This window comes from Euprymna scolopes, chromosome 16 (assembly GCF_053919585.1).
Source record: "Euprymna scolopes isolate OS-2025 chromosome 16, ASM5391958v1, whole genome shotgun sequence".
Taxonomy (NCBI): domain Eukaryota; kingdom Metazoa; phylum Mollusca; class Cephalopoda; order Sepiida; family Sepiolidae; genus Euprymna; species Euprymna scolopes.
Window position 1 is genome coordinate 117,859,335 of NC_136497.1, and position 20,062 is coordinate 117,879,396.

The 20,062-nt window shown below is 32.5% G+C and overlaps 1 pseudogene; it reads left to right on the top strand.

The window, feature by feature from the left end:
* Positions 1 to 11,527: 11,527 nt before the first annotated feature.
* Positions 11,528 to 11,703, top strand: LOC145296510 (U2 spliceosomal RNA; annotated as a pseudogene).
* Positions 11,704 to 20,062: the final 8,359 nt, after the last annotated feature.

Sequence of the window (20,062 nt, forward strand, 5' to 3'; positions counted from 1 at the left end):
AACATTATTGGCTACACATGTGCATACATGTTTCAGCAGTTTGTCATTTTAGAAATTCCAAACAAATACTTCAATAATAATTAACTAAGCTAAATTCAGGAAAACATTTTGTTCATAAAAGTGACCCAAACTCTCACGATGGTTTACGATTTCCCTAGAGGGAGGTAAAAAAAAAAAAAGCTGAAATAAAGCTATGGTTAAAATTTGCTCCAAAGAGGGACAAACGAGAGATGAATTATAGTCTTTAAATTTTAATGGCTGATACAGAAAGACTGTCAGGTGAAGTTCTGGTTAAATAATGATGGCTTAGTGACCGAAATGAAATATATTTTGTTTGTAAAGTTAAAACCAAAGTCGAAAACATGATTATTGTGAAGTACCTATCAATTGTTTGGGAAAGAGCGCTGAGCTTCAGGGCAGTGCCTAAAAATATACCGGTCTGTGCGAATCTATGGGCTGCGAAAAATTGCCTGATTTGGATATATGCAGACAATGGCTGATTATCCAATCATAGCAAACCACATTATAACGCACTGGAAGAGTATTGGCTAGATGAGAACTGAAGGGCTGCTCAGACACCACACACACTTCCATATATAAAACGCTGAAGACCAGGAAAGATTAAGTTGCGCTCAGATATTGTAAGAGTTTGAAGCTCTGAGAGGACGGGTCTCCCCACTCCCCGTGAATTCAGTGGTCAAATGACCGACTAATAAGCAAAGGAATCTGAGTTAAAAACATAGAAACTTTCTCTGTTTGAACACTATCGAACACTACCAGAAAAAAAAAATCGATATCTATATTTTGATTTTATCTTTAGAAACTGTATATAATTATTTTCTCTTTTTGTAAATAATTAATTGTTTTACGAAAACCACTAGAGTAAGCACCGATTTATTACTATTAGTACTTTTAAGTGAACTTAAAGCGAAACAACCAAGTTGAAGGATCTTTTCAGCAAGAAAGAAGATATATAGGATCCTCAAACAACTGCATCCTGCGTCCCGTTAAACCCTGTCTTTGTGGCAGTGACTGGGACATTTCAGACTGAACCAACCTAGGACTACACTTGTAACTGTGTGAGCTCTAGAATCTTCATCATGTTGAATTTTTACTGGGGGTGATTGTATCTTCTAACATTGTTATAATGGTGCTTTACTCACCAGTTACTCATGGGAAATTGCGGCTCGCACATCGTTATTTCGGTTGGAAGAGTGAGAAAAAAGATGCATGTAACCTATGGTTATTTCGTATGGTCCGACTATTAGTATAAATCGACAATACCAACAGCAAGACATAAATTTTGACAACAGCAATAATAATAATAATAATAATAATAATAATAATAATGATAACAATTCTGGTTCTATTTATCAATGTCTCCCTGGAAAGAGATGTGATTCATTCAATACTTGGTCAAAACCAGGAGCTTCAAACATCAAGGGTTTCATAAGGATGTTGGTGGTACTTACAATAGCAGAGGGATGATGGTTACTTAAAGCATGGGGATTTGTAGATTAATAGATTGTCCTTCCAGGCGACTTGATAGTACTCGAAGCGTACCAACTATGACCCGGATTACTTGTGTTTTTACCCTGTGTATACGCCTTATCTCCAAGGTCAATGGAGCATAATTGATCCACTTCTCCTCCTTCCCTCTCACATTCCTGTCCCAGGGTACTGAGAAGTCTACAATCTACTAGTTCTTTGTGACCATGATAATGACGACCAAATCCGGACGATTATGTTCTAATTGCCTAATCGTAATGCAACTTTTCTCCCACCATACCTCTACCTTGCCATCCTCCTTTGTTCTCACTTAATCAGTCACCTCCTCAACCTATTTTCCAGCACACGACACCCCAACCTCTTAGAGACCTCCCAAAATATCCGGAGTCCCAGGCGATCGTGTATTTTGCAGTACTCTCTCTCCCACTCTCTCTCTCTCTCTCTCTCTCTGTCTCTCTCTCTCTCTCTCTCTCTCTCTGTCACAAACACAATCAACTTTCTGTGAAAAACATTTCATTCTAAACTAAATGTGTTTTTAGTTCTGTTGTTTGAAATTTAAATTTAAAAGGTTTACATTGTTTCAACTGATAAATGGTTCTGTTTATATTGTTTATAATATAAACAGAATTCTTTATATTTTCTATAAAATAAAGAACATTTGTTAATTATTTTAAGAAAATAATCTGTTTATATGATTTCTTTTGTTCAATAGCGTGTATATGTGTACATACTAACGTGCGGGTGACTATAGGAATTTAGTTCGTTTTAATTGATAGAGTTTAAGTGTATTTTGCCACATTAACTACAGTATTGGAAACATCAATATCATGCCCTGAACAATACCTTTCCCAGAAGATTACTCCGAACTGGCCGAACGCACTGCAACCACCAACTATTTTTGTTCGTTCATAGTATGGCGTGAAGAATTCGTGCACTCACAACATCGGATGTGTATTCCAAAGGCCGTTCTTAACGTAGGTCGGTTGGGCGCGCAAATTCCGAAAGCCATTCTAAACATTGCAAGTTCGGTGGTTGGGCGGAAGCAGCAACAACAACAACAATAGCCGTATTTTCATGTTTTACGAGGACGGGGGTATGTTTCCACCGGGCAAGGCCGATTAACGGATCTTGCTAGTAATTGAATAAGATTTAGACACATAGTCCCAAAAGACCTGCCTCTATAGACTTACTACTTTCTTTTCTAGGCTGAACTGATAGTTTGAACGGTGATTGATTTTATTTACGACACGCGGGGGTACCCGGCGTTGCCCGTTTTTTTTTAGGTGTGTTTGTAAGAGAAGTGGGTAAAGTAAAAATAACCCTGTTTAAATATAAAAATAAAAATAAAAACGATGTTAAAATTCTTTAAGAAAGTCTTCAAAACCAAAACAAAACAAAAAAAAGCAGCGAACAAGCGTAAAATTTATTTAAAAAATTAATCGGAAAAACAGAAAGCATGCATTATGGGAAAATGATGGGCAACAAACAAAAGCAAAAAAAAACACAACGAAAAGCAAAGGAAAATGTAATAAATAACCTTCGATTTGGTTAACTCCATGGTGCTTTTCACCCAGTCCATTCCATTTTTTTTAATCAACTACAAAACGAAATGAAGCGAAACACATGGCAAAAATAACCCTTCGATTCGGTATCAGTTTATTTAATCAACCATAAAACAAAATAAGGCGAAAAAAATGGCATAAATAACCTTTCGATTCGATTTACTCAATGGTGCGTTTTCACTCAGTAGAATTATAGTTTTTTAAAGCAACTTCGAAGTAAAAAAAAAACAACCACTGTTCCTTCGTAACTGTCGTGGGCGATCCCGCAACAGTGTTAAGAGGTGGCGGCTAAGGAGGAATTTATTAGAGAGGAATGATATTACGACTTTTAGTGATCTTAACTGATTCTGGTCGTGAACTCTGAGCAGATAGAATATAGGAATCTACGAGTATCGAGGAAGTGGATAGATAATAGGCATATAACACACCTCAGTTATTGTGCAACGGTTTGTGCATATTACATTTGCATGAAATGCCTTGATTTTTAATCCTTTTAAGATAAAAATCAGAGCGGAAAATGAGTTCATTATATATATATATATATGTATATATATATATATGTATATATATATATATATATATATATATATATATATATATATATATATATATATATATATATATAGGGGTTACTTAATGTGAGTTACTGAGGAGTTAGCTTGACTGTAGCGGCTTTTCGAAGCAGGAAATGGTGAGGTCCTGTAAATGATGGTACATATCTGAAATATGTACCGTATAATTTTAAAACATAATTTTTGGAATACATATATAACGTATTTATTCATAGAAACATTATTAGCTACATATATGCATACATGTTTCAGCAGTTTTTCTTTTCAGAAATGCCAAACAATCAGATCCATAAAATTATCAAGACTTACTTCAGAAACACATTATTTTTATAAATTACATGTTATAAATTACTTAAAGAAAACAAACATTTTTAAGCGAGAGAAATAAAGAGAGAGATAAAGAGAGAGAGAGAGAGAGAGAGAGAGAGAGAGAAGATACTCAAACTAAATCATCCAGCGCCATATCAACCCTTTCTTCGTAGAAGGACGAAGAACTTTTTGCGATGTTCGAACTGAACCACCGTAACTGTATGGACACAAATCTTCCTTGCGTTGCATCTTAACTGAAGCTGATCGGGCTTCCACGCGTTTTTTTTTATATAAATATCCTTTATCTACTTTCACGATAAAAAGGTCTCTGCCAGCAAATATCTGTAAATAGGTAAATTGAAGTAAATATATAAGAAGAAAGAAAACCAGATAATGAAAAAAGAGGTTTATCAACAGTTGATCTGTTTGAAAAGATGTTTTATTTTCAATGTTTTACCAATACATTTTTCCAACAAGATTTTTAGTTAGGTTAGCCCTTACTGGAATGTAATAACATAACACAGGTTCCAAAATTATTTTTAAATATTATTTTGGACAGTTTAGTTAAGGTACTTAATCTTATCAATATTTTATTAATTATAAATACTTTTTCAATGTTTTTTTTTATAAAGGAACATACGGCATGCACATATACAGATAACGTACACGCATCCATCAAGCGTCTATTCACATATTGATACACACGCGTAAAACTATATTTGACCGTGTGGCTAATTTTATCCTTACATGCAGATATGTGTGCATATATACATATATATATATATATATATATATATATATATATATATATATATATATATATATATATGTATATATATATGTATATTATATATATATATATATATTTATGTATATTATATATATTATATATATATGTATATATATATATATATTATATTAAGAAAAACTTACTACATAAATTAAACACACATTCACGCACGTAAACACACACACATATATATATATATATATATATATATATATATATATATATATATATTAGCAGTTTATCCAGGTTTTGCTCGGCCCTATATACTGTCCATAACATTATGTATATATATATATATATATATATATATATATATATATATATATATATATATATATATATATATATATATATATTAAAAAGTTTGACTCATGTCCAGGTAACCTACATCTACAATTTAAGATGTGTAAACTCAAACTTCGCGGATGGGTTTGAGTAGAGTTTGCAAAAATAATCTCTTTCTACTTTGACCGGGTGGAAACTAATATTTCGTCCAAAACTGATTAAAAAGCTTGCTGCATGTTTGAATACCATGTATGTTTCATTAAATATGTTTAAACCTTAAATTTGCTAAATAGTTTGCTAGAGACCGCTAAAGTTTACTAATCTGAATTTTGACATCTTGGCAACTTAATTTTCGGGCCAACCCTACTTTAAACGCTTACCCTATGTATGAATACATAGTATGTGAAAGTTCAAATGTTTAGACCAAATACTTGACTCTATTTCTGACCCATTAACATTTATTGTTTTGGGCTCAAATTGAATGAAAAAATTGATTCATGTCCAAGTAACTAACGTGAACTTTCATGTGTTTTGACACAAAAATTGCAGAGGCGTAAGGTAATGTTTTCAAAGGTCGAATTGTTGAATTTTGTCTCCTTGACAGCCTATTTACTGACTGAAAACAGATTAAAAGATGTGCCCATATCTCATTGCCCCTTATGCCAAATCTAATGTCTGTAGACTGAAAATTAAAAGAGTAATTTTGTAGGGAAATGTACACACACGGACAGGCTAACGGACAGACAATTTCACTGTTATATATATATATATATATATATATATATATATATATATATATATATATATATATAAAAGACAATGACCATATAAAGCCATATAGTAATTTACATAGATATATTCATTTATTCCAAAATGGGATACGTATATGGGGTGTAGGGAAAATGAAATCTCTTTACATCATGACATTTCGAATTTATATGCTTCTCATTAGAAGATGCTAGGTAAAATTTAACTGTTTGGGGGAGCTAAATTGAACGCTGCGATATAAGAGAAGTATTGTGTTTATTTTATGATGCAGGTAAGAATATGACACATCTGTCATACTGTGTTTCGTATGTCTAAACGAAATATGAGATTAGATTCTGAGAGAATATAAGGTGATTTAATTGAAGAACGATATTTGATTACACGTACGTATTAAAACGTTTTAGCTACGAAAAGGATTTTCATGAAATCGGGTTTATGCTAAGTCGGTATATTTTAGAGACGTATTTGAAATTATATTATGCTTAAAAAGACTATAATTATTAAGAATCGTATTAAGACAATATGTATGAGGTGGTAAATTATAGACGCTTAATATAGAAAGATTTTAGTTTAATAAGATAGAGGATAAATAGATAGTAAAATAAGGGGATAAAGATATATAGAAGTATGGAATGAATTGATATATATATATATATATGAAAATGTCGGAGGGATAACATATAATAAATGTTATAAAAGTACAGAGTTATTTAATATATGGTACTTTAAAGAGGGGAATATTATGGATACACAAAATAAAGATAAAAATGAATATAAAAATTAACTGTAAAATATGAGGATTTAAATTGGTTTAACTGTAGTTGCAATGTCTCCCGAAACCTGCCTACTGGAGAATAACTGTATATAATCTAACGTCGTATACTCATGTATAGTGACAGAATTTCCCCTTACCACAACAGACGACCCCATGACCGGTCAAACCCAAATAACTAGAACTACCCACACTGCTACGCATAACTTAACAAATGATGCTACATTTATGTAACAATCCACCTCGCAGCTATTGCAAATAGCCATATCATAATCACAGAATGAACAAGCTTCGGGGCATCTGCACTCAACTACTCGTTCCTCATATATAGTGAACCCCCGAATTTACTGTACTTTAACCTAAAAATACATACATACAAAGGACTACCCTCTTTCGCGATAACAATTAGAATATCTGACAAGCTTCAATCGTTCTTTAACGAGACGCTGGTGAGGAAAACTACACTCTCGTACTTAGTAAGAAGATGTAAAGAAAATAAAATCAACTACTTCTTAAACTGGAATATACAAAACAAGTCTAGATCGTACAGCCCAGCTTCAAAATACTGTTTCCTCTGCAATGCAGACGCCACAGCAATTATAACACCACCAGGAAAATTAAATATTATCAATTCTAATTCAGAAACAATATTCAGGCACAAAACAAAATTTAATGATGGAAACACATTAAATACTGCCGCCCCCCCCCCACCGCCAAACCAGGACTAATATCCTTTACCCTTTGATAAACCCTCCGGCTCTTACTGCCCATGAACACCACTTTGTCCTATTGAACTTATCAACCAACCAGCCCATCTATACTTACGTTCATATGCAATAGTAACGAAACATCCTTACAAATCCTATTTATAAATTCATGATCAATTATAAATTTCTCCGCAATACGTCTCCCAGACAGCTTTGTTATAACGTCTTTACTCTTTTCACTTTAAACCTAAATAAACATGGATCAGTATCCGCCGCCTTTTTTCCCTCAATTAAATACTAATATTTGAAAACATCATCTTTAACCTCTTCCTACAAATAAAATAATATAATGGGCATATCTTTATAAAAAAAAATGGATATAAACTCTTAATAGATCTGACCCATTCTAACTGCAAATATTTTAAATTTCAAAAGAGAACCCGAACACTTACTAACTATGGAAGGTAACCCCAATATAATTGGCATTATTTTTTATTATTCTTATTTATTATTAGTTTTTATCGTTTATTTTTTGTGTTTCTCGTCGATTTAAATTTTTCTATGTTTGTACTAATTTTTATATCCATTTTCATATTCATTTTTCACCCTATGTTTATGTTCCTATATGTAATAACTTTGTATCTCTTATCATCTGTTATCAATCTATAATCCTTTTATTTTATATTTATGATTCCGACAATCTCTTGTAGCTTAATTACCTTATTTTAGCATCTGTTTATTCTATAACCAGCTTTACGTGTTACACTAAAAGTCTAAGAAACGGTCTCATGAAGACGTAAAGATGGGCCAGTCATTAGGGTTGGTTTATCGAGAAGAAAACATACCTGAGATATTGGATGTGGGTCTGTAGCTCCTCCATTCACTGAAGATGACCTCTTTACACTAGTGGTATTCGGATTGGAATCCTCCTTCATCCTCCGGGCCGCTTCATTGTGTAATGGAGACATTTATGGCAGACACAATATGTTATCTATATCTTATTAATTGCAAAAACTTTTCCTATGTGTTTTTCTATAAATGAACAAACTGCTCTGAATGCCATTAGCTTCCGATCTGGCCGTATCATTTTATTATAAATGAATTCAATCATTTTCTAGTAAACAATCCATTCATTTTCTAGTAACTCAAGTAAACACTCCAATCATTTTCTAGTAACTCATTGTTACGCAAACACGAACTAGTTTCGTTATTTTTCAGCAATTCATTGTGAGTAAATCTGCATGTGTGAATGCTGAAACTTTATCTTGATTTGTTTTTGAAAATGAGTATTTCTATTTAGCACACATTCGGTATAAATGATCAATAACTTTATTAATGTTTACATACACATTATCATCAGTCAAAGCCTGGCCTCTTTGTACTGAAAGGCCTTGCTGTATCGCGTATAAGAATAGTAGACTTCACCAACACCAGTGTTAATATTACATCATTGACATAATAAATAAATAATATAATGAGAAATGATTAATATCAAAATGGGTTAAGACATATGTATCGTTATCTCCTGTCAGATTGTTTCATTATATAACAACCGTTCACTAAGGCAACACCCGGGTTTCACTTTTATTTTGTATATCGAGATATACACATGAGTTAATGTGTCCGTCTGTTTATGGCGTCATTATAGTTATGATAGGCAATATATGATATTTTTATATTTTATATAACTCATTATGTATAACATACATAAATTAATAACTATAGTAACTTTATTTCGTTGAGCAAGTTAATTAACTTATTGACTTTGTAGAGTGTAGAAGTGTTTTATTTAGTACGAGGGACATTTATTTCTGTAGTGTTTTTCGCCCCTGTGAAAGTTACAAAAATGTTTTCCTTATGAACAATCCTACTTGCACTACGAATGGAAACATCACACACTTGCAGCGTGTTATTAGAATGTGAGTGCAAATTTTAACGCAAACGGGCTAAAGAAAATGGAATTTCTAACATAATCCTATTTGAGGAAGGAAATTTTCATTTCAAACAATAGAAATGTTTATCCTAAAATTTATTTTCATAATTTAATGAGTATGGTATTTTTATTTTCGTAGCCTAATGACTAGCGGAAATGTAATTTATAATTACGCTTGACTTACTACGAGTGATATATTTCAGTGAATCGTAATGTAAAAGATGATAATGCTGATTAATAAAATAAAACTCGTGAATAATGAACTTTAAACTTCCTGTCCGTGCATTATACAGGATAGATTAAAAATATTATATATTCCAGGCAATAAAGATCAGAAAAATATATTACAACCCATCGCCTTACAAGGAACATGATATTTAAACTGACTTTTTGAGTAATGAAAGATTTCTCATATAAAACTAAACTTCACATACAAAAAAAAAAAAGAATTATTTCACGCTTAAGCTGTGCGGATTCTCTGTCAAATTTCGATACAGTGGATTAAATAAAGATTGTTTGGCGGATCTTAAAGAAGATGCATCATTGATACTGCATGTGTTAGCATGAACATATTATTTCAAACAGAAATATGACATGTCGACCAACTGACAATAGTTTTACGTAGAAATATGTCGGACGCATCTACAACATTGGGATATTTATTTTGTAAATGGATGAGCTTGATTTTTATATGCGCGAAAATAGAAACACTGCAATCGCACATAAAGCCGTGAAACTGAACAGATTACACGGCTTAGTGATTTGTTGGTTTACAAAAAGTAGGACAATGTCGTTAGAAATGTAAAAAAAAAACACGTTAGATAATATAAAAATCTGTTCATGACATTAACCAAAATAAATAAGAAGGAGCTCTTAAAAAAACATAAGAAAGGAAGTAGATATTTATGCTAGCGACGGGGGTATTTGTCGATTTTTCTTGATTTGTATTCCTTGGAGATTTTCTTGCTGCGTATAATGGAGTATCATAAATCTTAATTCCGGCCGTTGCAAAAAAAAGTAAAATAAATAAAAACACCGCTATAGTCATATAAAAAGGTTAAAACCATTTCTCCAATTTTTCATTTTTCGATTAAGGCAAGAGTTCGCTGTTTAGATTGTTAGCTCCCGTCGTAAGTAACAATGTTTTTTCACGATGCTATAAAATAAAAATCAAATATACACAGATGTGATTAATCAATCTATTAATTTAAACTTGTATTTCATACGTATTATTATTCATCGGACTACTGTTTTCATATTGAGTGGGATTTTCACAACTTGTCGATCAATGTAACCTCCGACCTTCTTCAGGTGTATCTTGTCGAACTCGGGAATGTGTTTGTTGAACTCGGGAATTTGGACGGAATTTGGAGCGGAACCCTTTATTTATTTCACAGGGAAAGCGTGTTCTTGTTTCGTAAGCTATGGCTGAATAGAGGTATTATGTAATTCGCAATAAATTTGCGAATATATATATATATATATATATATATATATATATATATATTTATATATCATAAAGTTATTATGAATTTTCTGTCTAGAAATCGTAGATATCTACCGTTTTCAAATGAAACTGCGTAAGAAACTATACCTTTCTAACTATATTAATGTAAGTGTTAGAATTTTAATTATTTTTGTTGGTATTGAGCTTGCTTGCACTGTAAACGGAATCTAATTTATCGCAACGTGCTTTGCGAAAATGAATTTGCAGACACGGCCTTGTGGATCAGCTTTTGACTTTAGGAATAGTATGAGAAGCGTGTATTTATACTGATCACACAGTAAATTATAGTACATGAGTATTTGTGTTTAAGAAAATAGTTTATGAACACAAAGGACAAGTCACTGTCTATTTATAAAGATATCTTTTTAAATTAGTTCAATTCTACGTGTTTTCAATATAGTTTATCATTTAGGCAATTAAAGAAAAACTATTGACTATGTATTGTATGCGGTAAGATGTGGTAAAGTATAAAGAATACGTGTGTCAGAAAAAAGCGTAGAGAATACAAAGAAAGAGTCGGCTTTTAAAGGTGGATTTGAATTACCGAACGGTTACTCTAAGAATGAATACTACAGTTAATCGTGTTTAAGTAAAAGATAGATTTATATAACAAAAATAGAGGAACTGCATTTACTAGGAAATGTACATTGCTACCTGTGTATTTTTAGTCTCGTGTAAGTTACTATATAAGTCACTCCGTCGGTCGGTCGAGCTGTCGGTCGGTCTGTCGGTCTGTCCGTAACACTTTTGTGCTTGGCCTATTTGGTTAAGATCAAAAGTCTGTTGTTAATAGATGCTGTTGTTAGCTTTTTAAGCTTTTCTTGGCCTTTTGGCCAAGATCAAAGTGTAGTGTGTGTTCTTACTACATGCTGTACTTATGTTTGTAACTTTGTGATATAGTGTGGGATCACTTTTCTTTATAAATTTAATGTAAAATGATCACCGACTTCACAACCAGTCAGTCTCATAGCCATTCAAGTCATTCTTTAAATCATTCAGGTTGTTTTGGAAGGATTCGATTTATTTTTAAGCATTCAGGTCATTCTTAAGGTCATTCAATGTATCTTTACGTTAATTAAAGTCATTCTAAGTCATTTACTTTTTATTTATTTATATCATTTCAGTCCATTTTTCGGTCATTTTAGTTTATCTTCAAGAAGTCCATGTTAATTCATGCATTAATTCATTACATGCGAGAACGCGACTAATGGCTATCGGCCTTGTTATTTAAGAAACCAACGCCAAGCTATCGTCTAATGAATGAGATCTTATTTCTAAATGAGTTTTTCCTCTACACATATGACATAATGTTTTAGTTCTGAAGGGTATTTAAGTAAATCTATTAACTATTTCTTATCTAATCTTAGCTGCAAAAATGTATGCAAGAATACATAAAAATGTTACTGTGTCACAAACGATTGAAACAAGAATAACTTTTAATTCGTTGAATGTCGCTGAACAGTAATTTTCTTTAAGCAACATATTTATGTTCCTATGTTACTACATCTAAGCGTCCTCCAAATTTTTTCTTGTTGCATAAGACATGTGTCGCAACCTCCAATCAATACATTACACCCCCTCGTCATGTTAAGAATGGCGTACAGTGAAGCCAATAAGACACCCATTGCATAATAAAGATCTAAATATCATAAGATGTAATTCTCGACGTCACATTTGACTGCGAAATGAATAGTTTATCGAACACAAATATTGTGTTGTAATGGAGAAAAACTTTAATAATATACAAAAACAAAAGCAGACACCATGGGCATATCGGTAATGATTTTTGTATAAGTGGGTTATTGTCAACGAAGATGCGAGTTATCTATATCTTACAAAATTGGCATTGTCTATGTGTGTATATTTCCATACAAAACTACTCTGTACATTTTCAGTTTACAGACTCAAGATTTAACATAATGGGTATTGGAGTTCGGAATCTTTTTTTTAAATCGGCTGTATTCCAACAATTTGGCTGTCAAGGTTTCAAAGTTAAACGATTTGACCTTAGACAACTCTACTAAACTCCTCCGTCAATTTTGCGTCTAAACACTTGAAATTCCAGATGTAGGTTACTTAGAGAAAGATCAAACATTTTAATTAGGTTTGAGATCAAAACAATAAATGTTAAGAGGTCAACATTGGGGTCAAAATCTTAACAAATTGCCCACTACGGTCTTTACTAAAATACTCAGTCAATTTCTCATCTAGATATTTTAATTTTACAGATATTGTAGTTTTACATAGGACAATCATTTTCACATAGTTTTGGCTGCATATTCCGCTCTCAAGACGTCAAAGTTCCAAAAATTTGACCTTTGCGTTCTCTAGCAAAATATTCAGTCAATTTTGCGTCTAACATTTGATACTTTACATAAAGTATACAGCAAGCTTTTTAATCAGTTTTTTTGGGAACATTTAGCTGCCAAGATATCAGTCTTGAAAGAGTTTACTTTTGCAGACTCTACAAAACTTATCCTCGATAATCACTTGAAATTGTAGATACAGGTAACCTGGACACGAGTTAAACTTTTTAACACATACATGATGATTGCAACGTCTTGTCAGACGAGAGCCACTCCCTCAGACACTAAAAGTCCATGTGCCCGAATATGACTTTTTAGCCCTGCCAGCGACTTGCACACCCTCAAGCAGACATGGCACTGAAAACGCTCACTGATTTGTATGAGACTAACCGCAGCGAAACCTGTATTATCGTGGGCTTTCATGTAATTAACAAAACCTGGCTTTGACAACAGAGCCCGATCACACACCTTACAGATCCAGAGATCTCCGTGGTTGGGCGGCAAGGTTTGGCATTTCCTACATGCTCTCTTAAGCTTCTCTCGGTCTATTTTGGCTGCTTCATAGTGTTCTGCACCCCTGTATATCAGTGTCCTCCACTGCTTGCGATCATACGCTAGGGACTCCCAACTGTCAACAGGAATATGAAAGCTCACCAGACTCTCCTTGATGCTATCACGAAAACGTTTTTTGGGCTTGTGCTGGGGTCTTTTTCCAAGAAAGAGCTCACCATAGAACAATTGTTTGGGAGACTATAACACATACATACATACATACATACATATGTTTATATATGTTTATATATAAATATACATATATATATATATATATATATATATATATATATACGAGTGTGGGTGGGTCTGGGTCTGTGTGTTTGTATGATGGCAGCAACTCGTTCTCGAGTATTGCAATTACTTAATATATATCTGGATCCAATGACGCAAACATGAACGCAACTATCAGCACGTGACATACGGTCACTTCTATGAACTTTTTATTGTCCCGACATTCATTGATGAGCGGGTCCAAGTTGTGGTGCCCTGAACACCTACCAGGCCAAAACCTGGAAGTCCCAGAGCCCTTATTGCCATTGAAACACATCCTTGCATGAGTCCGTTTGAATATCCGTTTGCCACTTTAGGCTATATATATATATATATATATATATATATATATATATATATATATATATATATATATATATTGAATGTCCGTTTGACACTTTAGGCTATATATATATATATATATATATATATATATATATATATATATATATATATATATATATATATATATATAATGGTAAGAGTCCACGTATGATCTTGGATAGTGATTTAAAGGTTATGAGGGTTTTTGGAGCATGAAAAACCATGTTATTTTTGTATCTAATATTTTTATTGTTATTTTTTTATATTGCAAGCGGACCTCCGCTCTTGGACACAACAAAGTATCGAAATGAAAAAGAAAAAGAAAACTGTTGAAAGAACTGGAGATTTGTTGCGTGGACAGCGTTTATTCCTAGCAATCATGTTCAAAAAAGTTCACGTGAATCATTTTAGCCGTTTGTGGAAGAAGATTGTGTTTTTTAAACATTTTTGTTAATGTTGCAACCTAAAAGCGTTTAATTCGAACGGCAAAAATGAGACGCAATTGATTTCCATATGTATAATGGAATAGAAATGAAATTGTTTAACGGTAAAAATAATGTAATTATTAGTTACGAATAATAATAATAATAATAATAATAATAATAAAAATAATATTAATAATAATAATAATAATAATAATAATAATAATAATAATAATAATAATAATAGTAAAACTACTGAAAAGGCCAGAGTAAGAGACAATTTCGACTTTTTTAATGGTGAGTAAATTCTCTCTCTACCACAATAAAGAATGGACGAACATAGATAAATAAATAAATGAATAATAATAATAATAATAATAATAATAATAATAATAATAATAATAATAATAATAATAATAATAATAAACTCAATAAAATGAATAAAATTAATATTAGTTAATAATTAAATGAGAATACAAGTAGTCTCGGTCCCGAAGGAAAATTGTCTCAGTCCCGAAGGAATTCTCATACACATCCCGAGGATAATATCAGAGTAGGTACTTAAAAGTATGTTCTTTTGGCTCGAAAAGACAATATTTATAAAAATATTATTTTTAATAATAATAATAATAATAATAATAATAATAATAATAATGATGATGTTTATATTTAAACCATAGACAAATAGTAGCTTTTACATTAAAAAAAAACATGTGCATAAGAGTACAGATATATATATATATATATATATATATATATATATATATATATATATATATATATATACGCATGCACAGTTAACACCGATATACACGCATACATGCCAATACACAGTAATATTCAACGACCATATGTATATAATATATGCGCCCCCATACATATAATGCATATATAATGATATGCATAAAGAGATATGCACGTATGCACACACATACATACATATATATCCCTACACATGTATATTTCGCTGTGTTTCACCTATGTACGCTTGTTGACAGTTGCTACATGGGATGGAATATATACTGGCGTCGAATGTGAGGGTTTTGGGAGAGTGTTTGGTAGTTTTAATGTCTGTTTTATTGTTGTGGAAGTTGTTTGTACCAAGTGAACACCAGGTCTATTAAGAGTGTCGTAGATTTTTGTATTTTTGGTGTGGGTGGAATAAAAAGATGTCTGTTTAATAATGAGGTATTTGTTTTATTTTTCTGTCTCTTTATATTATAGTGTATTTTCGTAGCTTTTTTCTTTGTGTAAGAAATGAAATAGGATGGGTACTGTAGTTTTTTTTTAAACATCCGTAATGTATTGAAATTCATCATTAAGATATTGGGGTCTGCATATTCTAAAGGCACACAAGATAAAAAAACAATAACCATGCCATACATATATATATATATATATATATATATATATATATATATATATATATATATTGGAGTCTTATTAAAGTGTGTCTTAGAGTCTTAGAGAGTCTTATTAAGAGATATGTTGCGTTCTGTGTTCGTGTTATGAAGAGATTCATATAAATACATTTTAAAACACATGATATATAAGGCATATAATCACTTTACCTTTTTGGTAGAATTACAACACAAAGACGACGTTTATAAAAACGCATGATGGGTTATTTCTTCGTCGACCGGTCGTGATTTTCTTCGTCATAATTCAAAGCTTTACATTCTATGTTTCAAAGGTGACCGTCTCGCTTCCAGACATTCGACTCCCATCGCTGGACTCCAGACTGTCGTCACTCGTCCTCAGACTCTCCCTCTCATACTCTCTCCTGCTTAACTCTAAAGTTTCTTACTTTTTCGAGGACTTACCATTTTCCATGACGTCATACACATGTTAAAACATGTGTCTTCTTTCACGTATTCTCGAAATGCGTGTCCAAATCTTTTTCCTTTGTTTACAAAAGGAATTTTAACCTATATTCCCAGTAACCTATATTTCCAGTATGTTAAAAACATGTTTATTAAATTATCTTATAGTTGCATTCTTCAATTGAATTGCATAACAGAATTGACAATGCACATTATTTTCTTAAAACTATTTTATCTCTAAGCTAAACAATGGTTTGTTTTTTACATTCCATTTGCTAATTCTCTCTCGTAATCTATTTCTAAACCTAAATTACGAGGTTCGAATTTCGTCTATTCTATTTCATTTTCATTTTAAATAAATCTCTCTGTTTTTATACTTACATGAAAGGGGGACAGCCCTTATCATGTAATATATATATATAAATATATATATATATATATATATATATATATATATATATATATATATATATATATTCTACATACAACATGTGACCACATGTGATTTTTCCTTGCCCTACTCAGCCGCTAACCAGAGGTGATGACACAGTTTCGGTGGCTAAAGCGGGGCTGCCACCCCTGGCGCCACCAGCAGTTATTGCTGCTGGGCAAAGCAATAAATAGGATAAAAAAAAATACCTGACATATTCAAGCAGAGGAAAAACGCTGTTTTTAACTTTGTTCACTTTTTTAATTTTAATTTAAATTTTTATTTATTTATTTTTCTCTTTAATCTTCCCTTTATTTCCTTCCTTTTCACCTTCCTTCTTTTACTTTCCTTTTTTTCTTCTCCACTTTTTTTTCTTTTTTCCTCCCTCTCTCTTTTTCTTTTTCTTTTTTTTCCAGAGCAGCCCGAGAACGGCAGAAGTGGACAATATTATGCTCTCTTTGCAAATGTCTTCGAATTGTGCCAGATCCAGCATAACGCCTGTCTAACGATTGTTTGCAGGCGACATTTTTGTTTTTTAAAATCCCTTCCAAGTACGCCTATTTTCGAAAGACGCGAAATGGTGGAGTGTCCTAAAAATCCTCGACATCCAACCTCGATAGGCATCACATTGCACATCCATTCCTTTTGCACGCACGCATTCGTACCGATCTTTCTTTCGTTCATGAGCGTCTGAGAATTTTTTTTCCCAAGGGACAGTTAGCTCGATTAAAAATATACTCTTTTTAGAGTCAGACCAGAGCAAAATATCAGGCCGCTTTTCTGTTTGGATGATGTGCAATGGAAATTTCAAAGATGTCTTCAGATCTGCTGAAACTTTCCAATCCTTTGCATCATTCAATAACTTCATATTTGGATTCAATTTATTTTTCCTCTTTGATGGACATTTGCCTTCCTGGCAAAAGTGAACCCTGGGTTCACTAGTTGTTACAGGCTGTTTGTTAGCTAATATACACTGTGATGATATTATCTCAACCAGCAAGTCTAGAACCTGGTTGTGTCGCCATGTAAACATCCGGAGGGATCTTGAGCATGCAGACAAGACGTGACGCAAGGTACCGCGCTCTTTTTGACATATAGTGCATATATCAGAATCTATATATCCCCATTGTTTGAGATTCGATGAGCATGGCAGTAGGTCATATGTAGACCTCAAAAGGTATGATATCGCCAGTGGTTCCATTTCGATTAAGGTGTCCCATGATAATTTAACTGGCTCAATATCACTCCATGTTGTCCACGCACATTGCTTGGCTTGAGTAACAGAAGTAGCTTTTCTTTTTTCCTCCTCAAACATTTTAATTTCCTCGGTTACCATTTTTCTCTTATCTTTAATGCCCATTTTGGAAAATGGCTCATAATTTGTGGATCCTAAACCAGCCCTGTCAACCTGAACAAGACCCATTATTTCCTTAGATCGAAGACTGGATTCTGCTTCTTCAATTGTTTTTGTAACTGACCACTTGGTGCCAGCTTTTACAGTTGGATGTGCTTCCCGGACAAATCCATCATTGGAGTCATTCATCATCATTTGAAGACGCACGTTTCGAACTTTGAATTCTTCTACTAATGAGGACAAAGGAAGTTGCAGGCTACCAGAATTCTTGTATAACCCTATTTTAGAAAAACAGGGGGGGGACTCCAAGCCATTTACGTAGATATTTATTTGCGTGTTGTTCTATCCGTTCAATACGAGATAGTGCTATTTCATAAATTTGCATGGGCCACGAAAGACGGGGTACTAATCCATATTGATAGCACCGAGCTTTCATCTTTCCCGGCAAAAATGTTTTATTTATTGCCTCAAGTCCCTTCAGGGCCATGTTTTGCAATTCCATACCCCGATTCCTGTCTGTTAGTGGAATTTCATAAAGGCGTCCTAGACTCTTCACAGGAATTTCTTTAACTGTCGGCAAAATATCCTCCCTGACATTAAAGTGAATTTGCCTTACAGAACTTTTAATGATTGATAAACTTCGACTTTTCTTTGGTTTAATCCTCATTTTCACCGTTGTAAGAAAATCAAAATACCGGTCAAGCAAACACTTAGCAGCTGTTTTGGAAGATACAATGATGGTAATATCGTTCATGAACGCTCTTGACGAAGGAAGAATTATTTGTTTATTAGTCGTAACCCCTGTTGTAGTGTTAGCGGCACTTCTTAATATAAGTTCCATTGCTAACACAAAAAATAGTGGGGAGATGACGCACCCCATCATAATGCCGATTTCAAGTGACTGCCATCTTGTAGTGTATTTTATATATATATATATATATATGTATGTATGTATGTATATATATATGTATGTATGTATATATATATACATAATATAAAACCATATATGTATAGATACATGTATACACATACCCATACACACGCATACATATATAGTCGCATATGCACATACTTATATAGTCAAACACAAATATCAATTACTATTTAAAGCCATGTATAAAATAAAGTAAGTGAATAAGCAGGGATATGTAGTTAACGATATAAACATGTATATATATATATATATATATATATATATATATATATATATATATATATATATATATATATAGGAAAATTGTGCAGATAGAAGGTTAGGTATAACGGAAATAAGTGTAGTAATATTAATAATAATAACAGTAAAAATAATAAAAATAATAATGAAGATAAATAAAGTAATGATAAGAATAACAAGAGAATAATGCATCTGTTAGCGAAACGAAAAGATGTAATATACATATTGAAATCAATATAGAACAAGAACATATTAATACATACGTATAAGTATATATGGATGGGTAGGTGATTGTGTTACTTAATTATTTTTTTTAAGTATTTGTAGAATTTAAGTTGGCCGAGGTCTGTGTTAAGACCTGTCTTATGAGTGTTTAGTCCGATGATCCATTGTATTTCTTTTTTTTCCGTATTATTGTTGATGGGAAATGTGAGTCTATTAGGAGGCATTTAATATTGTCTATAGTGTGTCCAGTTTAATTGAAGTGGTTTGCTAGTGGAGTGGGGGATTTTTTGTCTGATTGTTGTCTTATGATTGTTTAGTCGGATTCGAAAACTTGTCAGAGTTTCGCCAATATATCCTCCATTGTTTCAAATGGAGCAGTATATATAATATATCTCATTAAAACTGTCACATGTTAGACGCGGCTGTTTTATGTGAGTGTTACATTAAGGTATATTGAATAGTGTT